We start from the raw sequence: 20,177 nt of genomic DNA on the forward strand, positions 1-20,177 counted from the left end.
ATTACCTCTGTTCTGAAAGATCTCCCCTCAATTTTGAGGCTGTGTCCTCTACTTCCTGATACCCCCACCATAGGAAACATTCTCTTCACAACCACCCTAACTAATCCTTTCAACTTCACAAACAAGAGAAAATTTGCAGGTGCTGGAAATCCAAGCAACATACACAAAATGCTGGATTCCAGTATTTTGTGTGTGTTGCTAGTCCTTTCAACATTTCTGGTTCCTGATGAAAGGAAAAACAAAATAAACTGTGTAAACTCAAAACAAAAGAATAGATTACATTTCTAATAACCAAGATTTCAGCACACTCAACATTTTTGATATGCAAACAGCACATAAGGAAGAAAAATAATGCAGATATGATGGGAAAGGAAAGCTAGAAAAAAGAGAGAATTTCCCTAATTTGGACCTATATGAGACTTGCAGACAGGAATATTGAGCTATAAACAGGAATCTGTGAAGAACATAATGATGTGAGAGTATTTCAAGTCAAAAATAGCTCTTTATTTCACTCTAACAAAACACACATCTACCACCCACTTCACAGACAACTTAATTTTTAAGGAAATTATTGGCGCATTCCCCACCTGTTAGCAAACTGCTGAATTCCTCTGTTGTCTTAGATAATACATCAGGGCTATTCTCCAGAGTACTCATAATTCTTGAAGCTATTTAATAATAATTTATTATGTTATTGAACTATTTTAAAGCTCTTCACATTGCAAATTGCTTGGTAATTTCAGAATGCTACCACGTGGGCCTGCACGACAAATGCTCTCTGTACAACACCACCCACAAACTGGATAAAAGTGGTACATTTACAAACCACCTTTAATTTCACTAAATAATCCAGGGGTGACTAACAAAGTAAATTTTGATTGTTTTAGGAGAAGGGAGCAAGGAAGTTTATTTTTAGCAAGCGACTTAGAAAGTCAGTTTTAGGGAAGAAATTCTAGAATAATCATTAATGCTGATCAACAATACCATTGTCCACTTTCCCACCCTGACTCTAAGAAACACAGTGACCACAGCTCCACAAATCCGTGTTAAATTCTGAATCCTTTCTGCACCTCTGAGTGGGTGTATACTTCCTAGGATGAAGTGCTCCAGTTTCCTGCCATTTCCCAGAGCTGTTCTGGTTTGGATGATCAAGTTATTATCAAACTATACATTACATTTCCTCGAGATTTATCTCCTTACAGGCAGCCAGAACACAAAGAGTCACAATAGAACCAATTTAAATAAAAGACCATCAAAGTGTAGGAAAAAACAAATACAAATAATAAAATAAGTAAATAACCGTTAGAACTGAAGTTCATGAAAGTGAATTCACAACTACAAAGCCAGACATCACTCCAGTCGATTCAGGAGCCCATTAGTTGCAGGTCACAGCGGCAGTTCAGCGCAGAGATGAGTAAACCTCATGGAGCAGTGACCTGAACTGGCCTGTCTCTCATCTCCAGCCCTGACACCCTGATTCAATTTGGCCTGGCGCCTAAATTGACCAAACTAGATTGTTCCTCACTCATGGACCAGGGCCCTGCTACTTCAATATTCTTTCAGGCCTGGGCCCCTCATCCTCGATTCTCCCCTATCTAACCTTTCTAGAATGCTCCGATGCTTAATTTGATCAAACCTTGGGTCTTTTCTCACTCTTGGCCCTTAGCCTGGCCCCACCACCTCAATGCAATTTTCCCTCCACTTGCCTTGACTTGGTTCTGCTGCATTGAGTCACCTCCAAGTATGTTCCAGCAATGGCTAACACCAGCTCATTCCTCACACTCAAACCCAGGTCAGTCCCCTCAAATAAGCCCACACACATCACACTGCAACCAACCTGCTTTTTCAAAACTTTAGTTCACACCATAAAAATGGTGCCAGAGGGCAGCTTCTTCAAGCTCATCTGCAAAATCATTTTAATTTCTACCCTCAATGTCTTTTTTTTTCCTTTTCAAGGTGAACGGGATTCTGTCAGGGACCTTGGTCTGCAGCTTCACTTAAACTGTGGTTCCTTACGATGATAGTTCCTGCTCCTGACCATGGGAGAGAACAGAACATCACAAGCAGTGAATCAGATGTCAGAGGTCTCTGTACTCAGATCTCTCTCTCTCTGTCCCCCACCACCTCCCTCCCTCCATCCCCTCTCCACTCCCCAGTGAGGGAGAGTTTGCTGCTGATCCTCAAGTCAGAGAAGTCAGAAAAGATTGATACAGTAGACTTAAACATCATAATCAGTGAGTTGTTTTTTGTTTTGTTGGTCTCCTTTCTTGCTAATCGACTCCCCTCTGCCCCTTTATTAGGTAGAAAGAGGGCCTGCGGCATGTTGAACTTGTACGCCTGAACGACTAGTTTTTGTTGTACTGCTGATCATGGGGGCTTTGCTTTTGCATGCTCGGTGAGTGGTGGCTACTGATGGTTTTTGCTAAAGTAAGGGGTGGTCGAGGCTGAGGGTAGGGTTGATGCCTTGCTGCTGTTTGTACGTATGAGGGGTAGAAGGGGGAGAAAGGGCTGAATGTTTTTACTATTACTCATTCTTTAGGGGGCTGTTCTGTTTTTCGTGGATGTCTGTAAAGAACAAGAAGTTCAGGTTGCATAATGTATATATTGTCTGATATTAAATGGAACCATTTGAACCATTTGAAAGATACCAGGTTGTACAGGCAGTTGAAAAACTCATTTCCAATAGAGAGGTTACAGGCTACTGGTTGAAGTGATCGTTTACCAGAAAATGTGTGATTAATAGATATTTTATAGTTAAATTTGTTTTGTTTGCTACCAGCAAATTGTTGCTGTGCTCCAACAGCGCCATCCTAAATTGGAATAATTTATTACTCCATATTCCTCCAATTATAGGTGGTCTATAAGGGAATTAAGGAACGTTGATGGGCATACACTGAGGATGAGTTACAGAGAAATTTGGGAAAATTAGATTGACCAAGTTGTTTTGAGTGCTATCATTGACTCAATGGGCTGACTGGTATGTTTCTATACTGTAAGGAAATCTGAGATACTGTATGAGAATCATGCAATAACAACAATACAATAGTGGGAGTATGGTTTCAGTCCTTATGAGAAGGGAAAGAAGATATTTTGATTTTTGGAGCCTTTGTCAAGACTCTGGAGAAGATGATCAACAGTCCTAATAGCCACTTGGATGGTAGATCGCTGGAATGCACATACTCTCAATAGCACCTAAAACACAACGCTGTATGGGCAGCAGAGGAGCTTAGATGAAAGGCTTGACCTTCCACTACCCACATTGGAATCAGAATCAGGTTTACTATCGTTGACCCTTGTCAAAAAATTTGCTGTTCAGTGACAGTGGTTCAAAATACAAAGGGTATTTCGTACTGAAATATGTATACTATATACAAACTTGAGATTAGTCTCCTTACAGTCAGCCACAAAATAAGGAAATCTAATAGAACATATTTAAAAATAGAAGACTGTCAAACGCTCAATTTGCAGAAAAAAAACAAATTATGCAAGCAATAAAAATAAGCAGAGTAACATCCAGACCTGAATTTTACAAAGGTGAGTCTACAGCCATGAAGCCAGTGAATACTGCAGCTAGTCCAGGAAACCATAAGTTGCAGGCCACAGCCTCAGTAGCACAGACACAGAAATTAGTAGCAAGCTGAATGGCCATCCCTTGCCTCCGGTCTCAACACTCTGACCTTCTCAATGTGGTCTGGTGCTTAAATTGTGCAAACCTCGGGACATTCCTCAATCTCAGACAAAATCTACTATAAGTTACAACAACCAACAAATAAAGAAAAGTAAGTAAATAATGCAAACGAGGTATAGTGAGGTAGTGTTCATGGTTTTATGCGTCATCCAGAAATCTGGCGGCAGAGGGAAAGGATCAGTTCCTAAAACTGCAAGTGTGGGTCTTCAGGCTCCTGTCCCTCCTTCTCAATGTTAGCAAGGAGAGGTCTGCATCTTCTGGATGGATGACACCTTCTTAAGGTACCTTCTTGTAGATGTCCTTGCTGGTGGGGAGGCTTGCGCCAATGATAGAATTGACAATAGAAAGTCTGCAGATGCTGGAAATCCAAGCAACATGCAAAAAATGCTGGAGGAACTCACCAGGCCAGACAGCATATGTGGTAAAAAGTACAGTCGACGTTTCAGCCCGAAACCCTTCAGCAGGACAGTGACTGAGTCTGCAACCGTCTACAGTTTATTTGGCTCCTGCGCATTGGAGCCTCCCAACAAGTGGTGATGCAAATGGTCAGAATGTTATCCACTGTACATTTGCATTTGTGCATTAGAAATTTCCTAATCTTTGGTGACATAACAGATCTCCTCAAACTCCCAATGAAGTAGACACATTGAATGGCTTCTATCTGCATTGTAACGGTAGCTGAGATATCAGTTAACAGAAACAACAGCATGATTGACAAGGACCTAGCCACAAACTCCATACTTAGAAGAATGAAATCAATTCCCTTTATAAAGCCCCATGCAAAATTAATATAGAAAAGGGAGCAGAAGTAGGTCATCCATGCCCTTGAGCCTGCTCTACCATTCATCAAAATCAGAGCTGATTTACTTTTAATTTCAGCTCCATCTTCCATATTGCATGGATGTATTATAATCTATCAATCATTGTTTGGATGGGCTCAGTGACTGAACTCCACAGCTCTCCTGCATAAAGAGTTCCAACAGTTTACACGAGAGAAAATGCTTCCCTATTTCAGATCCATGCAAACCCCTTTATTCTGACACTGGGTGCCTATTCTAGATCTATGAGCCAGAGGAAACAGTTGTGTAGCCAATAGAGCTGTGATGTCACTGTACCAGAGATCTGGATTAAAGTGTGACCACTGTGGAGTTTGCACTTTTTCCTTGTGACCACCTTGGCTGCTTCTGAGTGCCTCAGTTTCCTTTCACATCTCAAAGGCAAGCTGGTCAGTTATTTGTCAAATGTAACTGCAGATGCATGGTAGTATCTATGGATTTGGGGAGCTGATAAGTATGGGGAATGAATAATGAATGGGATTACAGGAGGACTGGTGGAAAGGGGTATCTGATGGTTGATGCAAACTTGATGGGGCTCTTTCCGTATCTTTGCTTTCTATAACGCTGTTGCTTGATACTCCCTATTACCATCTTATTGCATTCTTGAAGCATTTTATACATTTCAGTGCAAATAATTATGAATTTTTGAAGCTCTAATGAATAGAAACTTGGAATACTCATGAGGTAAGCACTCTATTTCTGGAACCACTCTTCTGAAACTATTCTGCACTCCTTTAATGAAAAGTATTTCTTCTTGAAGTAAAGATGGCCTTTTGTTCTATTTCGAAAGAACTTGCCCATATTGCCAGACATCTCACCCATGCCTTCCAGCAGATCAAACAATTTTCTAGGAGTTTGCTCAGTTGTTTTTATCTTTAGGCTGATCTACCTGTATTGTCATCTGAGTCTTCTGGAGCAAGAGTGGTAGTATCCAGCCTCATTTCTGCAGATGTGGCATGAGTGATACTTTATCCGCAACCTAATTCCAAAGGTCTTGTGCCCAATCCTTCTCCATGAACATTCTTTGGCTCTGTTGTTGCAAGCAAAGTGCCAGGATCTGAGATGATGAATGAGGTTGTCAAATGAAGTGCTGCATTACCTTCTCTTTTAGATTCAGAATCTGATTAGCCATATCTCCAAACAGAAAGGTCCAAGTTTTGATCACTACTGCAGCAAGTTGGTGCCAACCTTGTAAAGTGTCCAGCCTAAATTGCATAGTGTCTTCTACCAATTGTTCCAGTCAGTGAAATATTCTCTTTAAGAGATTCATGTTTGATGTTTATTAGTGCTGGGTTGTTGTGGCAGGGGAATGAGATGATAGTTAGACGTGGAAACAGGTTCGCAGGTTTGGTTAGTGTGACAGAAGACACTGATTACAAATTAGTGCATTAATCATTTACTTATAGGCAGTGAATATTCAACCAAATATCTATGACCTCCCAGCCAGCCGTTACAAAAAACTACAAAACTAATCAACAAACAGATACTTTGCTAAGAGTGTGAGTCTGGAGCATACTTTCCAAAGGTTCTTCAGCACTGGTTGTGACCTCAATGTGAAGAGGAGATCCTGGAGAAGAAAGGGAAAGAGACCAATCCTTCTGCACTTCCTATTCTTATACCCTTGAGGTGCCTGAAACTGGACATTGGTACTGTGAGGCACAAGGCAACCAATGGGAAGAGTTTCTGCATACTTCAAAAGGGCCAATCGATGACTGGCGTGATGGAAGTGGCTTTTGATTGCCAAGTGAACTAACTCCCACATGACAGCACTGTAATGTGAGAAAGGATGTAATTGAACAAAGCATGCATGTGAAAATCTTGTGCCCTTGACTGTGGAAGATACTGGGGTGTCAGACTTTTCCCCATCCCCAGTGAAATGGTCATTTCAGCACAGTTTCCTACGTGATTGAATGTTTTCATCTATTTGTCATTCAATAGCTTCAACTTGTTAATTGCTAAGGATCTCAAAGGTAATGCTGTAGCTACTCTGCCTTTCGTTGCACTTTAATGAGATATTGTCTCATGGTGCCCATTATATGAATAAAAGCAATGAATGGGAAACAATAAAAAGCAACTACCAATTCATATGGGGATAGATTGAGCAGTTGTTTAATTATCTGTTTGAAGTATTAGTGAGTATTGAACAACACAGTACACTGTGTGGATTTCTACCTTGCACCATATTAATAGTGAGTCAAAATAATCCCTTGTGTGACTATAATTGATCTTAAGAAGACAACTTTTTCCATATTAAAACCCTCATCTATGGATGTGACAGATGAAATGATAGTTATCTCATTGTCACTCTCAATAAACCAATAGTTAAGAGCTGCTTGCAGGCATCAGGGAGGAGGCCATTTGTGTATAGTTGTCCCTGGTGTTTATTTTTACTCTTTCGATGATCGTGCACTCTGATAGCAAAGTCATTATTTATTGCTCATACTTAATTACCCTCGAGGTTGCTATTGTGAATCAATATTGTGAACTTCTGTGGGACTGTGTTTCAGGAAGTCAAGAACAATGCAAGGCAGGCATTTCCAGGATTTTAAGACAGAGCTTATAAAGGTGTGCCAATATATTTTCAAAGTAGATTCATGAGGGATCATGAGGGGAATCCAAATAATATTGCATTTTTGCACCTGTAGCCTAAGTGAATTTCCATAATTCAATTATTAGCTGCTGCATCCTTCATTCATAGTGCTACTAGAACAAATCACCCTGCAAACCTTCCCTAACAAACATTCAAGGACTGTTGTTGAACTTGGGAGTTTTGTTCTAAAGACTAGTGCAATTGAAGACACAATTACAGAACAATCTTTTTCGGACAATGTGCCAGAATCCTCCATCACTCTCCATGGACAGAAATATCAGAAAGAAAATATCAGAAAGAAATGACACAGTAGTATAAAGGCAAACTTTTCAAAGTTGACTCAAGATTTAAAAGAATCGCACTGCATCAGGGTAAACAGGGACAAAGAAACTTTCTCCTATCTATCATCCTCTCTCAGATGATGTATCAGCATACTGAACGAGACCTGGGGAGAAAGATAATACAAAAAGTTAAAAACATACAGAATGGGCTTTGGATGAGGTTCCTCAATGTCAATCATCAAAGCTAGGTTTTTCATGCCACCATTGGCCAAGCTAAGAAGGTCACACACGCTTGATTTGTCTGTGGCTGATAATGAGTGAAACAACAACCTATTTGTCCTTATCCACACCAAAAAACTTGCAGCATATGCAAGCTCAAGATTGCACTGATAGAAGTGATCACCAAGCAGGCTTTGCAAAAACAAAGTTATGGCATTACAAGAAGCCTTTTTATTATATTTAGTCGTACAACAAAAAAATTGAATGAGGTAGATTCAGAACCGACTAGCTTATGATCTGTCACTGACAATATTTGAAACAATTGGTAAAGATGTTATAGAATGGCATTTAAGAAATTAGACAATGTCAAATCAGAATTTTTGAATAAGTAATACATCGTAGGCAAAGAGATGGATGTGCAATACTTAGATTTGCAGGATGTTCGATTATTGTGGAAAATAATGGTTTTGGAAGTGGCATTTTAGATAGAAGATTCACAGGTAACAATAATACAAGAAACAAATATAAATGGGTCCTTCTCTTGTCGGCAAGTTGTAAAGAGTGGGCACTACATGGAATAGTGCTGAAGGTATCAAAGGCATAGTGTGATTACACCAAAATAAGTCAGAAAGTAAGTTGCATGGAGAAAAAAAATGAGGCTACAAATGAATGTAGTTAAGATAAGTGATCTGCAAAATTGATGTTAATGTGAAAAAAAATGAAATTGCCTATTTTGGGAAGAAAAAAAATCTTTAAAAATTACATGTTACATAATAGTGAAAGATTACAGATCTCTTATAGAAAGAAGGATCTTGGTGTTCTATAACACAATTTGCAAAAGATTAGTACAAGAAGTTATCAAGAAAACCAGCTTAACATTATTGTTTGTTGCAAGAGGAATTGAAAATGTAGGTTGCATAAGGCATTTGTTAAACCACATTTGGAGTAAAACATACAAAATGAGTTTCCTTATTTGAGGAAAGATGCAAATGCTTTGGCTGCAGTCCAATATATACAGTATCTGGAAGGGGTGCCTTAGCAAGGAAGATTGGACTGGCTAGGCTTCAGTTTGCTGGAGGAAAGTAAGAAGGAACTTGGTTCAAACACATAAGATTCTGAGGAGTCTTGATGGCATTTGAGGATCTTGTTTGAGAATCTATAACCCAAATCACTATTTAGAAACAAAATGTTGCCCACTTAAGATAGGGATTAAATTCCTTTCACTTTTCTCTGAGCATTATGAGTCTTTAAATCTCCATTGTTCAAAGAGTAGTGTGTGCATATCTTTGAAAATGTATAAAGCGGAGAAGATAGGTACTAGATAATCAACGGAGTGTAAGTTCATCAAGGGTAGATAGGAGTGCACAGAATTAAGGTTAAGGTCTGATCCAGAATTACCTGACAAATTGATAGAGCAAGCCCAGACACTAAGTATCCTGCTTCTTTCCCTATTTTGGATATTTGCATGTAATAAATTGGACAGCTCAAATCTGGGCATCTTTCGAGCTTTGTGGACTATCAGCAGGAGAAACAGAACTGTTGACCAACACAATAATTTCACACTAAGAGGACCTCAATTAGTCAAAGTCAACCATATATGTTGAGCCCCAGCTGTCTACATGATATGCAAGCCACGGCAGTACAATATAGAGAGAAAGCTGTCGCCCATGTAGCAGGCTCCCCCTCTCCACACAGATGATGGTTCCAAAGGAACGTCTGGACACAGTTTGGCACCAGCAGCATTTCAGGAGTTACCCGTCAGCTTTGAGCTCAATGTAGGATTGCCTTAGGTACTCCAGTTCCAGATTTTCCTCAGGATTTACTCCTGAACCTTATCCCCTGGTAGGTATAACTGCAAGCTAACAGAAGTTTGAGATCAGAGTTTTCCTTTTCTTAGCTGAGCTGCTAACCACAGCTGATGAAGCCCATCTGCTCAAACTGACTGGTTTAAAGGCACCTTTAACCTACCTTTGCCAATTCTAGTGACAGTAGAAATGGTTCTGCCGAGTTTAGTAGCTAAGCCAGATGAGAAGGCCAGGAGGTGGACTTGGTTGCCAGAGACTATTTGAGTTGCATGTCATTGGGAACATTTAATAGGTAGTGGGAACTCATACCTACTACCACCCCCAGCTACTACATGGAACTCAATATCATCTTGATCAGGGTAGGTGGTCAAGTGAGATGTGCAGAGAGGTATTTGGGTTGCAGTCTCAGTCAAACCTAAAAGTGAAACGAAGCTGCCACACAGCACTGCATATCTACTAAAAGCAAAAGCAGCTCATGATAGACAGATGAGTTCACATTTCTGCAACCCTATCAGCGATAAAGAATTAACCAGCTCAAGGCAGAAGGTTCCAAGACCATGCACACTCTTAACAATGGTGGAGCCCTTATACGAATTCTAAAGACAGGACTGATGGAAATACCTTGGCCAGAACTGTCAACTGTTCATTCTTGTCCACTGATGCTACCTGACCTGCTGAGTTTCTCCAGCATTTTAGGTATATATGTTACTCCAGATTTCTAGCATCTGCAGATTCTCTAATGTTTATATTGCCTTCACAAACATGTTCAGCCCACATGCAGACTACATGGTCATTCTCTACTTCCTTCTGATATCTACAGCATCACTGAAGCCAATTTTTAATCAGTATGATTCAATCACATGATATCATGAAATGAGAACACAGAAAACAGCAAACTCAATTTTGCCCTAAAGCTTTGTGACTACAGTAGCAAAGACCTGTGTATCAGAACAAGCTGACTCCAGCCAAACCCTTTCAATGCAAGTACAACCCTGGCATCCATCCATCATGACTTTGGGAGGTCAATCATCCCCACCTTAGGATACCAGGTGTTTCTCAGGGCAGGGACCTTAGACCAAATATCTTCAGGTATTTCATCAATAACCTTCCTTCCATCAGAATGTCAGAAAATATTTACTGATGATTGGATAATTTTCAAAATTCTATAAAAATGAAGCTGTTCCTTTCTTCATGCAGTAAATTATAGACAACTTTCAGGTTTAGGACGAAAATTTGTGTCACACATGGATCACAAGAGTGCCAGGCAATGGTTATTGGCAACATAAGAGAGTCTAGAATGATGGGTCGAATGGCCTGCCAGATTCTGTACTGTTCTATGTTCTATGTACTCGAGGCATTCAGTGACATTTCATTTACTGCTTTACCCACCATCACCTTACTTAAAATAATCAATGATCATAAATTCCAATGACCAGCCATAGAAATGCTTTAGCTACAAGAGCTGGTCAAAGATCGATATCCTCCAGCAAGAGACTCGTCATTGAACACATGAAAACCTTTCTACATGGCATGCTTTCGGGTGAGGTAGAGAGAAACTGGGATGATAGAATAAGTGCCATTTTCATGAACGACTGCAGCTCCAAGATTACTTAAAAGCTTTGACACCATCCTGGAGAAAGCAATTAGGCTGCATGGCACTTATCCTTTATCCCAAAAATTCAACCCTACCACCTCTAGTCTCTAGAGCTGGAGGAATTGTTGTCTATAAAGTGCACTGCAGATAGCTACCTTGGCAACTCTGACAACAGCTTCCATATTCGCACATCCATAAAGTAATAACAAGGAGGACCATCACCTCTAAGTAACATGACATCCTGACTTGGACGTGGGGAAATATGTAAGAAAATCATTGTTGTATTTATGAATTCTAAGATTATGGTCATAGGTGATTTTAACTTCCCAAACATTGTCTTGGGCTGCCTTGGTGCTAAAGGATTAGATGGGGCAGAATTTCTGAAATGTATGTATGTCCAGAATGAAACAAATTGAGAAGCACTGGGGCCAAAACACATGTACAAAGATGACTTAATGCTGAAAAGCTCAAGGACACCATTTGAGATCTGCATTCACCATTCAGCTCAAGAACAGATTCCAGGCCTTGCAAGACCTTGATAGGGTTATGCCAATAGACAAAATCCACACAAAGTGGAAACAGATTGCCTCAGTCTTCAAGGACAGCAGCGAGCTTTGTCCAGGATACAGAGCTGGAAAGAAGAACAAAGAATGGATACATTAGGAAAGGTGGACAGCCTTAGAAGAAAGATGGAAAATTACAAAGGAAGTGTTAGATCCAAAGTCAGCATGAGTTAAGGAGAAATTTCCACTAGCATATACTGAAGCTAACAAGAAAATGAAGAGATTTGTAATGAAGGATCAGAGAACTTACATGGAAGACCTTGCAATGGAGGCTGAAGCAGCAGACATTCAAGGTGATTAGGGAAATATATACAAAATTTCACAATTGGTACGCATAAAGTTCCAGGCCAGATACAGTGGTCACTTGAGAAATAAGGATGGTCTACTTTTAACAAGTAAGAAAGATCAAGAAGCATGATCGACAGAGTATTTCAGAGAATGACTGAATAAACCACCACCAAATGAAGAAGCTGACACACAAGAGATAGCAGAGGACCTCAACATCAACACAAATCCTCCCAAGAAAGAAGAGTTTGTTGCTGTGATTATATCATTAAAGAACAGCAAAGCTCCAGGACTTGACAATTTCACTGTTCAAAGCTGAACCAGAAGTTGCAGCAGCCATCCTGCAACCACTGTTTACTATAATCTGGGAATGGGGACAAATTATCAAGGGTATATTTTAGGATCCACAAGCAGGGAGTCCTAAGTGGCTACAACTGATGTGGCATCACACTTTTGTCAATGCCAAGCAAGATTCTTGCCAAAGTCATTGCCCAAAAGATTACAGATGCTTTTGATGTGTGCTTGAGGAAAGAGCAAGCTGGTTTCAGGAAAAACAGAGGCTGCGCCAACCTGATCTTCACACTCCATAACCTCATGGAACAGTGCACAGAATGGCAGAGACAACTGTATGTGAATTTTGTGGACTTTGAAAAGGCTTTTGATACCATCCACAGGGAGATTCTCTGGTGAATTCTCAGTTCATAGGGGTTCCCTTCCAAAATTGTTCAGCTTATCCAGAGTTTCTATGCTAATTTTGCCTGCACAGTTATGGACTGCAACTTGAACTTTGAAGTCAAGACAGGAGTCAGGCAAGGATACCAGTGATATTATTTAACCTGGTGATTAACTGGACTGTGAGTCCAATGAAAGATAAGCAGAGGCATTAGGTTGACTCTATTCTCTACTTTAGAAGACCTTGACTTTGCAGATGACCTCGGATTACGGTCACAAAAATACCAGCATTTGCAAGAGAAAACTCAGTGCCTGTGTACCTTTGGTGGACAGGTTGGACTCAGAGTCAGCCAGAGATAGTCCGAGATCATGACCTTCAATGTAGAGTCTTCTCCTCTCATTAAGGCACATGGCATCGACTTACCCAGCACTGGCAGATCCTACTATCTTAGCAGCATCATTTGGCAGGATGGTGGTACCAAGGGCAACATCCAGTGCAGATTTAACAAAGCTAGAAACATCTTCAGATCAATGAGCAACAAACTATATAGGGATCAACCAAGCACCGCATCCACACTAAGCCGAATCTGTACCAGAGCTGTATTCTGTCCATATTCTTGTATGAGCAGGATGCTGGCACATGACAGAGAATGACCTTGCCAAGTTGTCATCTTTCCACACCAGATCCCTTGTCCAAGATGTCCAACCACTCCCAACTCCTTCAGTGTCACCAATGGACCATATTGGAGATGGATTGAGCAGGTTCAACTCCATCATCAAGATATAACTTCATTGGAACTCTGAAGGTTGGAGTAAACATGGGAGACCAAAGACAATGAAACGTTAACTGTATCTTTTTCCGTAGATGCTACCTGGCCTGCTGAGTTCCTCCAGTATTTTGTATGTGTTGTTCAACTAAAATAAGTTGGTTAACAGATGATTCTGAGTATTCTGTGGGAATAGGCTCTTCATGAGATTGCTGCTTGTCCTGATCTCCTTGACCTTCCCAAAATGGGCTGTTATGCCTATGCAGCAGTAATGTGGTGCTGGCAATGCTGTCATCACTGAGTCAATAACTAATTGAGGAATCATTATCTAAATACTTGAAAATAAGTTCACTGTCAGGTGCAACATACTCTGAACATTTTGGAAGGTGTCCCAGCAGACTGCAGTCAGCTTTGAAGATGATGTACCAGGTCTCATGATATCCCACTTCAAAGAAGGAAAAGCACAAAATTTATCAAGATGTACTTGTCACTCCAATGAAACTCATCAGTGAGGTCATTTGGTTTCCATTGTATGTTGGTTTGGCAAAATGTACACTAGGTAATAATGGCATGTTTAAATTGCACTTAATGCCATGATAAGGTCAGGAACATGAAAGTAGATTTCAATCATAAATGCCTGATGTAACTTTGTGATAAATCTGATTTAACTTAGAAAATATTCCAAGTGCCGACTGTACTGAATAAAACAGATTTTTGAGTGCACAATGTTTAAAAATATAGCACCATTTAATACAATTTTTGAACTACACTCTCTAATCCCACATGTGGGTTGAGAATTTTGTACATACACCTTTAACTTCAGGGTTTAAATAAACTTCAGTCTTTAAGAAGGGTCTTGGCCCAAAACATCAATTGTTTATTCATTTCCACAGATGCAACCTGACCTGGTGAGTTTCTCCAGCATTTTGTGTGCTTTGTTTTAAATAAACTTGAGTGAGTTTGCTCTAAATATTAAAAAAAAAACATGTAATGTCCTCAGCCTTTGACTTACCAGCCCACAGTAAATTCCAGGCAATCATTTAAGCTTCACATTCCTCATTTGTTTTCTAACTTATTAGCTGGCTCTGAAGCATCAGGGTCAAAAACTGTCCAAAAGCACACAACTCTAGGTCTTGTTGTGTGAAGCTGGAGTAAATTGGTTTGTTTATAATTAAGTGCCCATTAAACTTAAGATCAATTTCACACTGCACATCCTCAGTAAAAGATCAATACTCATACCTAATCTTTTTCTCATCTTCGTGTTAGAAATGCAAAGTCTTGTGTTTCTTTTGTATAGTAACTGCAATTTTGAATGAATCTGTGTAAAGAGGAGTGTGCACTAGATGATAGGGTAGGACTAAGCAAACACCAGAAAACATCTGAAGTAAATGACAACATGGAGACACATGCATATCATAAACATGAGGAAGTCTGCAGACTCCGAAAATCCAAAGCAACACACACAAAATTTTGGAGAAACTCTGCAGGTCAGACAACATCTACCGAAATGCATAAACAGTCGACTGCATGTATTGGGGGTATGGACTCTTAACTCTCCAAAGGATAGCAAAATTAAATGTCTTTGCATGCCCATACTTGAAACACACTTTCCTTTCAGTCAGGTGGGAACAAAAAGAGAAAACCAGTGTCCTGGAAAGATTGCACGGAGCTTTTGTATGTATGATAATTTTAAACTTTCACTAAATAAGCCTCTTTTGCCTGTTAATTTTATGAAAACACTAATTGAAAGTTGCAATAGGAGCTTAATTATCCATTGACAAATGAGTTCACAACATCTTGTTTTCTGTGATCGTAGGATACTCTACATTTAGTTAACAAACTACCTCTTGTAGGATCATTGCCTGAAATCTTCAATCCTTCGGTGGTTTCAATCAACGGTGAATCAAGAGTTACATCTCAACAGACAAACAGACATTACATCCTAACCTGGAAAGTAAATTAAAAAAAAACTTTACTTTCAAATAGCAGTTGACTTCTCTGCTATGCAGAGTGATTAAATTGTAAGTTGTAATGCATTTTTATAGAAGAGCTAAGGTGTATTATTATATCAATAAATAATGCTTACAATATGAATCATGAATGGCTAATCTGAATTTATTTGAGAATAAAATAGATTTTCTCCCCATGGCAATGAAATAGAAGGTGTATTTAAAAACATTAATATTTAACTTTGGATGCTTTGCCTTATCAAAATTCATTGCATTAATTATAACAAATCTCATTCATCTACAGAACATAGAATGTATTATGCTTGCTTCTAAAACCTTGGTGATCACAATTTGAAGGGAATAGTAATTACCTACATCAGAGCATGTTTCCTTAATATTGTCATAGACTGGAAGGGGAGTAGTGGGGAGTAGCTCTCACAACCTATTAAATGCTCCCAATGATATATCTCTCAAACAGCTTCTAACAACCAAGGCCAGCTTGTGGCCTTCATGTATGGTTTAGCTATTAAGCCCAATGGAACCATTTCCAGTGACAGGAGAAGGGGCAAAGGTGGGTTATTGAAACCAGTCACTATGGGCAGGTGGGGCTCATCAGCTGTGGTTGCCATTAGGAAGAAGGAAAACTCTGATCTCAAACCTCCACTGCCTTTCGGCTTTAGCTACTCATGGGCAAGGGTTCGGAAGTTAAATTCTGAGGAGATATCTGGAGCTGACTCCCCAAGACAGTCCATCATCAAATCCGATGTTGACTGGCAACTCCTGCAAAGTCACTGTTCCCAAACAGTGTCAGTCTCTGCCATTTCTTTGGACTCATCAGCTGTGTGGAAGGGAGGGGGAGCTTGCTGCTTGTGCACAGCTTGCTCTCTATATCGTACTGCCCTGGCTTGCGTAGACCTCTAGAATGCGACATCAATGTTGACCCTGATCATCAGAGGGCTGACATATCATTGCACATATACAGTAGGTAAGCCCAAGAACTTTATTACTTCAATTCACAGAATTATTATATTTCATATAAAATTAAGTTTGCATTTCTCGACTTAAAAATTGCAAATGGATTTTGAATATCACACACGATGGAAATAAAAGTGATGATTTGGTCCTTATGTTAATGTAATACGTTTGGTCCTTGTTCCCAGATTTCAATCTTAATATAACATGGTCATGTTATCATTCTTAATTAAAAGAGTAGAAGTCCGCAATTTGCATGATAGAGGTTCCTGTTAGATTCAGTTGGATACATCAGCTGTCTAAGAAAAGGTTGCATTATAATAATTGGAGGCCTGAATATGAGTGTGGGAGTATCATTTATTTTTAATCAGTTTTTGTCATGTGGAGGTAGTTAAAATTCCTCCTGAATTACTGTGTGTTTGGAGCAGGTCATTCTTCTGAGAATGGTCTCACCTGATGAAATCTAAAGCAGATGCAAATCAAACATAATACTGATGAGACAAACTGTTATCAGCCTGTTGTACTGATAGCTTACAAAAATTGTAGAGGGGATGTGAAAGGTCTTAACTGGTAATTCAGGCTTCTGGTAGTGTCTCAACTGATTGTAAAGGATACTGTGAAACCTTTCTTACAGAATGATTAAACCATACAAAGGAATACAAGGAGCCATGAGAATAATCTTAAATTGTTCAGTTTCCCAGATAAAATCTATATTTTTTATTCCCCTGGCATGACTTGAGTTTCACAAAATAAGTTGCTAAAGAAAAGATGAAACAAGGAGGTTTGAGCAAACTAAACTGTGATAACATACGAGGAGGAATCAGAATCAAAATCAGGTTTAATATCACTAGTATATGTCATGAAATTGTTTTGCAGCAGCAGTACATTGTAATACATAATAATTTTAAAAACCTATCAATTACAATAAGAAGTATATATATAAAGAAATAAAATAGCTGGTGCAAAAAGAGAGTAAAATGGAAAATAAAATAATGAGACAGTGTTCATGGGTTCATTGTCCATTCAGAAATCTGCTAGCAAAGGGGCAGAAGCTGTTCCAGAAATGGTGAGTGTGTGCCTGCAGAATCCTGTCCCTCCTGATGCTGAGGCCATGTATTATCATTCTATTTTGCCTCAATCTCCTTTACCTTTATTTACCAAATTCACACCATTGCAACCCAACATGCCTGCTATTCTCTGTTAAATTTCTTGTATTTAACTACTTATTTGTGGCTCATCAACTTTCAAACCTTCAGATGTACAAAGCACATTTATTTGTATCTACTTATCCATAGAGTCTGTCAGATCTGCTCCCGCTAGTACCTAGCAGCCTGCACATGCAGGTACTTCTCAGTCACCTCCAACTAGTAAGATTCACCTGCCACTCATCCCAGACTCATCACCTGCTGTCTATTTAACCTTGGTTCTCATCCACTATTCTTCTTCATTCATCGAATGAACCGGACTCAGCCAGTTGCTTCTAGCTTTTACTCCCTCTGCCTAAAGTTAGCTTGTTGCTTGCTGTGTTTAGTTTCTGTTCTCTCTTGTTTCGTGGCCCCTGTGGCGTGCGTGCATGTGTGTGTGTGTTTTATCAATGTTATCATTCACTGCTAAGTTGTCTCTGCTGCTCTGTTTTTGGGTCAAGCCTCCTCTACATTTCCTGAAAGGCACACCCATGTTGTAATACTTCACAGGGGTATTCGTACTGTGTAACAAAGTTAGAATCAATGGCTATGATATTCTTCTGTCTCCAGAACTGCATTTCTGTCTGACCACTGCTTGAACTTGTCTGAGGGATGGAGAAACCACACACTTCAGACAGGATCCCATGCCATTTCCTGTGTAGCTGATACTTTGGTTTCTGATGGGAACAGAAAATTTGCATCATGTGTTTTAGATGTACTTTTTGGTAACTTTTGTCAGAGTTTACCTGTTTAAAAATAATGCCTGGGCTGCAATAAATCTGAAGAACAGCACACACAAAATGCTGGTAGAACACAGCAGGCCAGGCAGCATCTGTAGGGAGAAGCGCTGTCGACGTTTTGGGCCGAGACCCTTCGTCAGGACGAAATAAATCTGAAGTTTTGTTTTCAACATCAAAAACTGTGCTTTTCTCTCAGCCACTCTGTTGATAAGATGCAAGAGAGTAGAAATATGAATCATAATATTGCAGCTTTTATTTGTTTGAGGTATCATGTTCAATTCAATATTTGATGGATATTTTGTTTGGAAGATACTTGGTAGCAACTCAACTACAATTACCCATATCAACTATGAAAACATGCATCAAAAATGCCAGATTTGTTTTATTTATTTATTTTTATTGCAATTCAGTGCAGAATAGGCCTTTCTAACCCTTTAAGCCACACCCCCCAGAAATCCCCCAATTTAATCCATCCCTAATCATGGGACAATTTACAATAGAATGCCAAATACTTTTGTACAGGTCTGCATTTGTCAAAGTGGAGCTGAGAGCGAGTTTGTAAATCTGGCACGAGCAAAAGCTGTTGTGAATAGCAAGGGTGCAGCACTGCGGGAGGGGTGGTAGACGAGGAGTGCCAGTGCTGGGGGATGATGCAGGCTCAGACACATCCAGCCCTAAGATACCAGGCAAAGTCATTTGATTCCAAACAATTGGTTTATTGATCATTACAGGATGTCTCTCTGGTTCTTCCCACTCCCTTCCCTCTCCTTTCCCCTTTTCCTAACCATGATTCTCCTCTCCCTTCCCCCTTCCCGATCTCAGTATACAGCAGTGACCCATATTAGAATTGTGTTTATCATAACTCACATTTGTCATATAATTTGTTCTTTTTTTCGTGGCAGCAGTACAGTGGAAAACAAAAAAAAACTTCAATACTGTGCAAAAGTCTAAGGCATCCAAGCTTATCTTATCTGTATCTTTTTTCAAGACTGAGATACTTTTATATTAATACAAAGAATTAGGGGGTTGGCCTGTAAATAGGGGTTTGAGTGCACTGTTTTGGGTTAGTTTGTCACCTAGTGTTAGAAAAATCTGGTCCAAGATATTCATGTACTCCTCATACAGAAGTGATAAAGAGGTTAGCATGTAAATAGCTATCAATCTAAGCAGCCCAATGAGTATGTAGCATATGACATTAATCAGACTCCAGTAGTGCCAGTTGGACTCATTTATGATCTCCGGGAGAGCAGAAACTATAATTAAAGGTAAGTCTTGTCATGTATGAGTTCCACTTCATGATGGGAACCATTCAAAATAACAGGTTTTATTACAGTATATTTGAGTTTCACATGAACTAATGAAAGGAAATAATCAGCAGTCTGATGAACAATTTTGTCTCTCTTTCAATCTTTATATATCTGAAGAAACTTTCTGTACCCTCTGATCATATTTCATCGTTTCTCTCTTTATGGCTTTTAAGCTGTCTTTTGTTGGTTTATTCAAGTATAGCAATCCTTTACATTCCCACTAACTTTTGTGATATCATATGCCCTCTTTTTTGTTTTTATGCTGTCTTTGACCACCTTGAAGATTAACACGACCAAGGACAACATCCTCTAGATGGTTCACAAAACTACTACTTTAACTTTTCCTTTCAAATGTGGTTCGGCTACTGTTGGAATCTGCCATCCACATTTTAGTTTGTGTTTTCAGGCTGATTGAGTGACAGGGTCCATAATCTACAGCTGCACTCAACTGTGGCTCTTCACAGTGCGCGGGTCTTACTCTCAGAACCTGCCGAGAGTCTGGTGTATTCGATATCTTCAGGTGCGATCTGGAGACTCAATTCTTCGCTGATGTCACTGGCTGAAGTATCACGGGAAATTGAACCATCGAGTCAGCAGTGTATGCTGCTGTCAAAAGAAGGCCCCTACACTCAAGCAACCCCTCTCTCTCTCTTTCTCGATGGGAAGTGAGAGTTTGCTGGTCCTTGAGTCCGGGGAACTTGGATAAGCGACACTACAGATTGTAA

This window comes from Hypanus sabinus, chromosome 5 (genome assembly GCF_030144855.1).
Source record: "Hypanus sabinus isolate sHypSab1 chromosome 5, sHypSab1.hap1, whole genome shotgun sequence".
Taxonomy (NCBI): domain Eukaryota; kingdom Metazoa; phylum Chordata; class Chondrichthyes; order Myliobatiformes; family Dasyatidae; genus Hypanus; species Hypanus sabinus.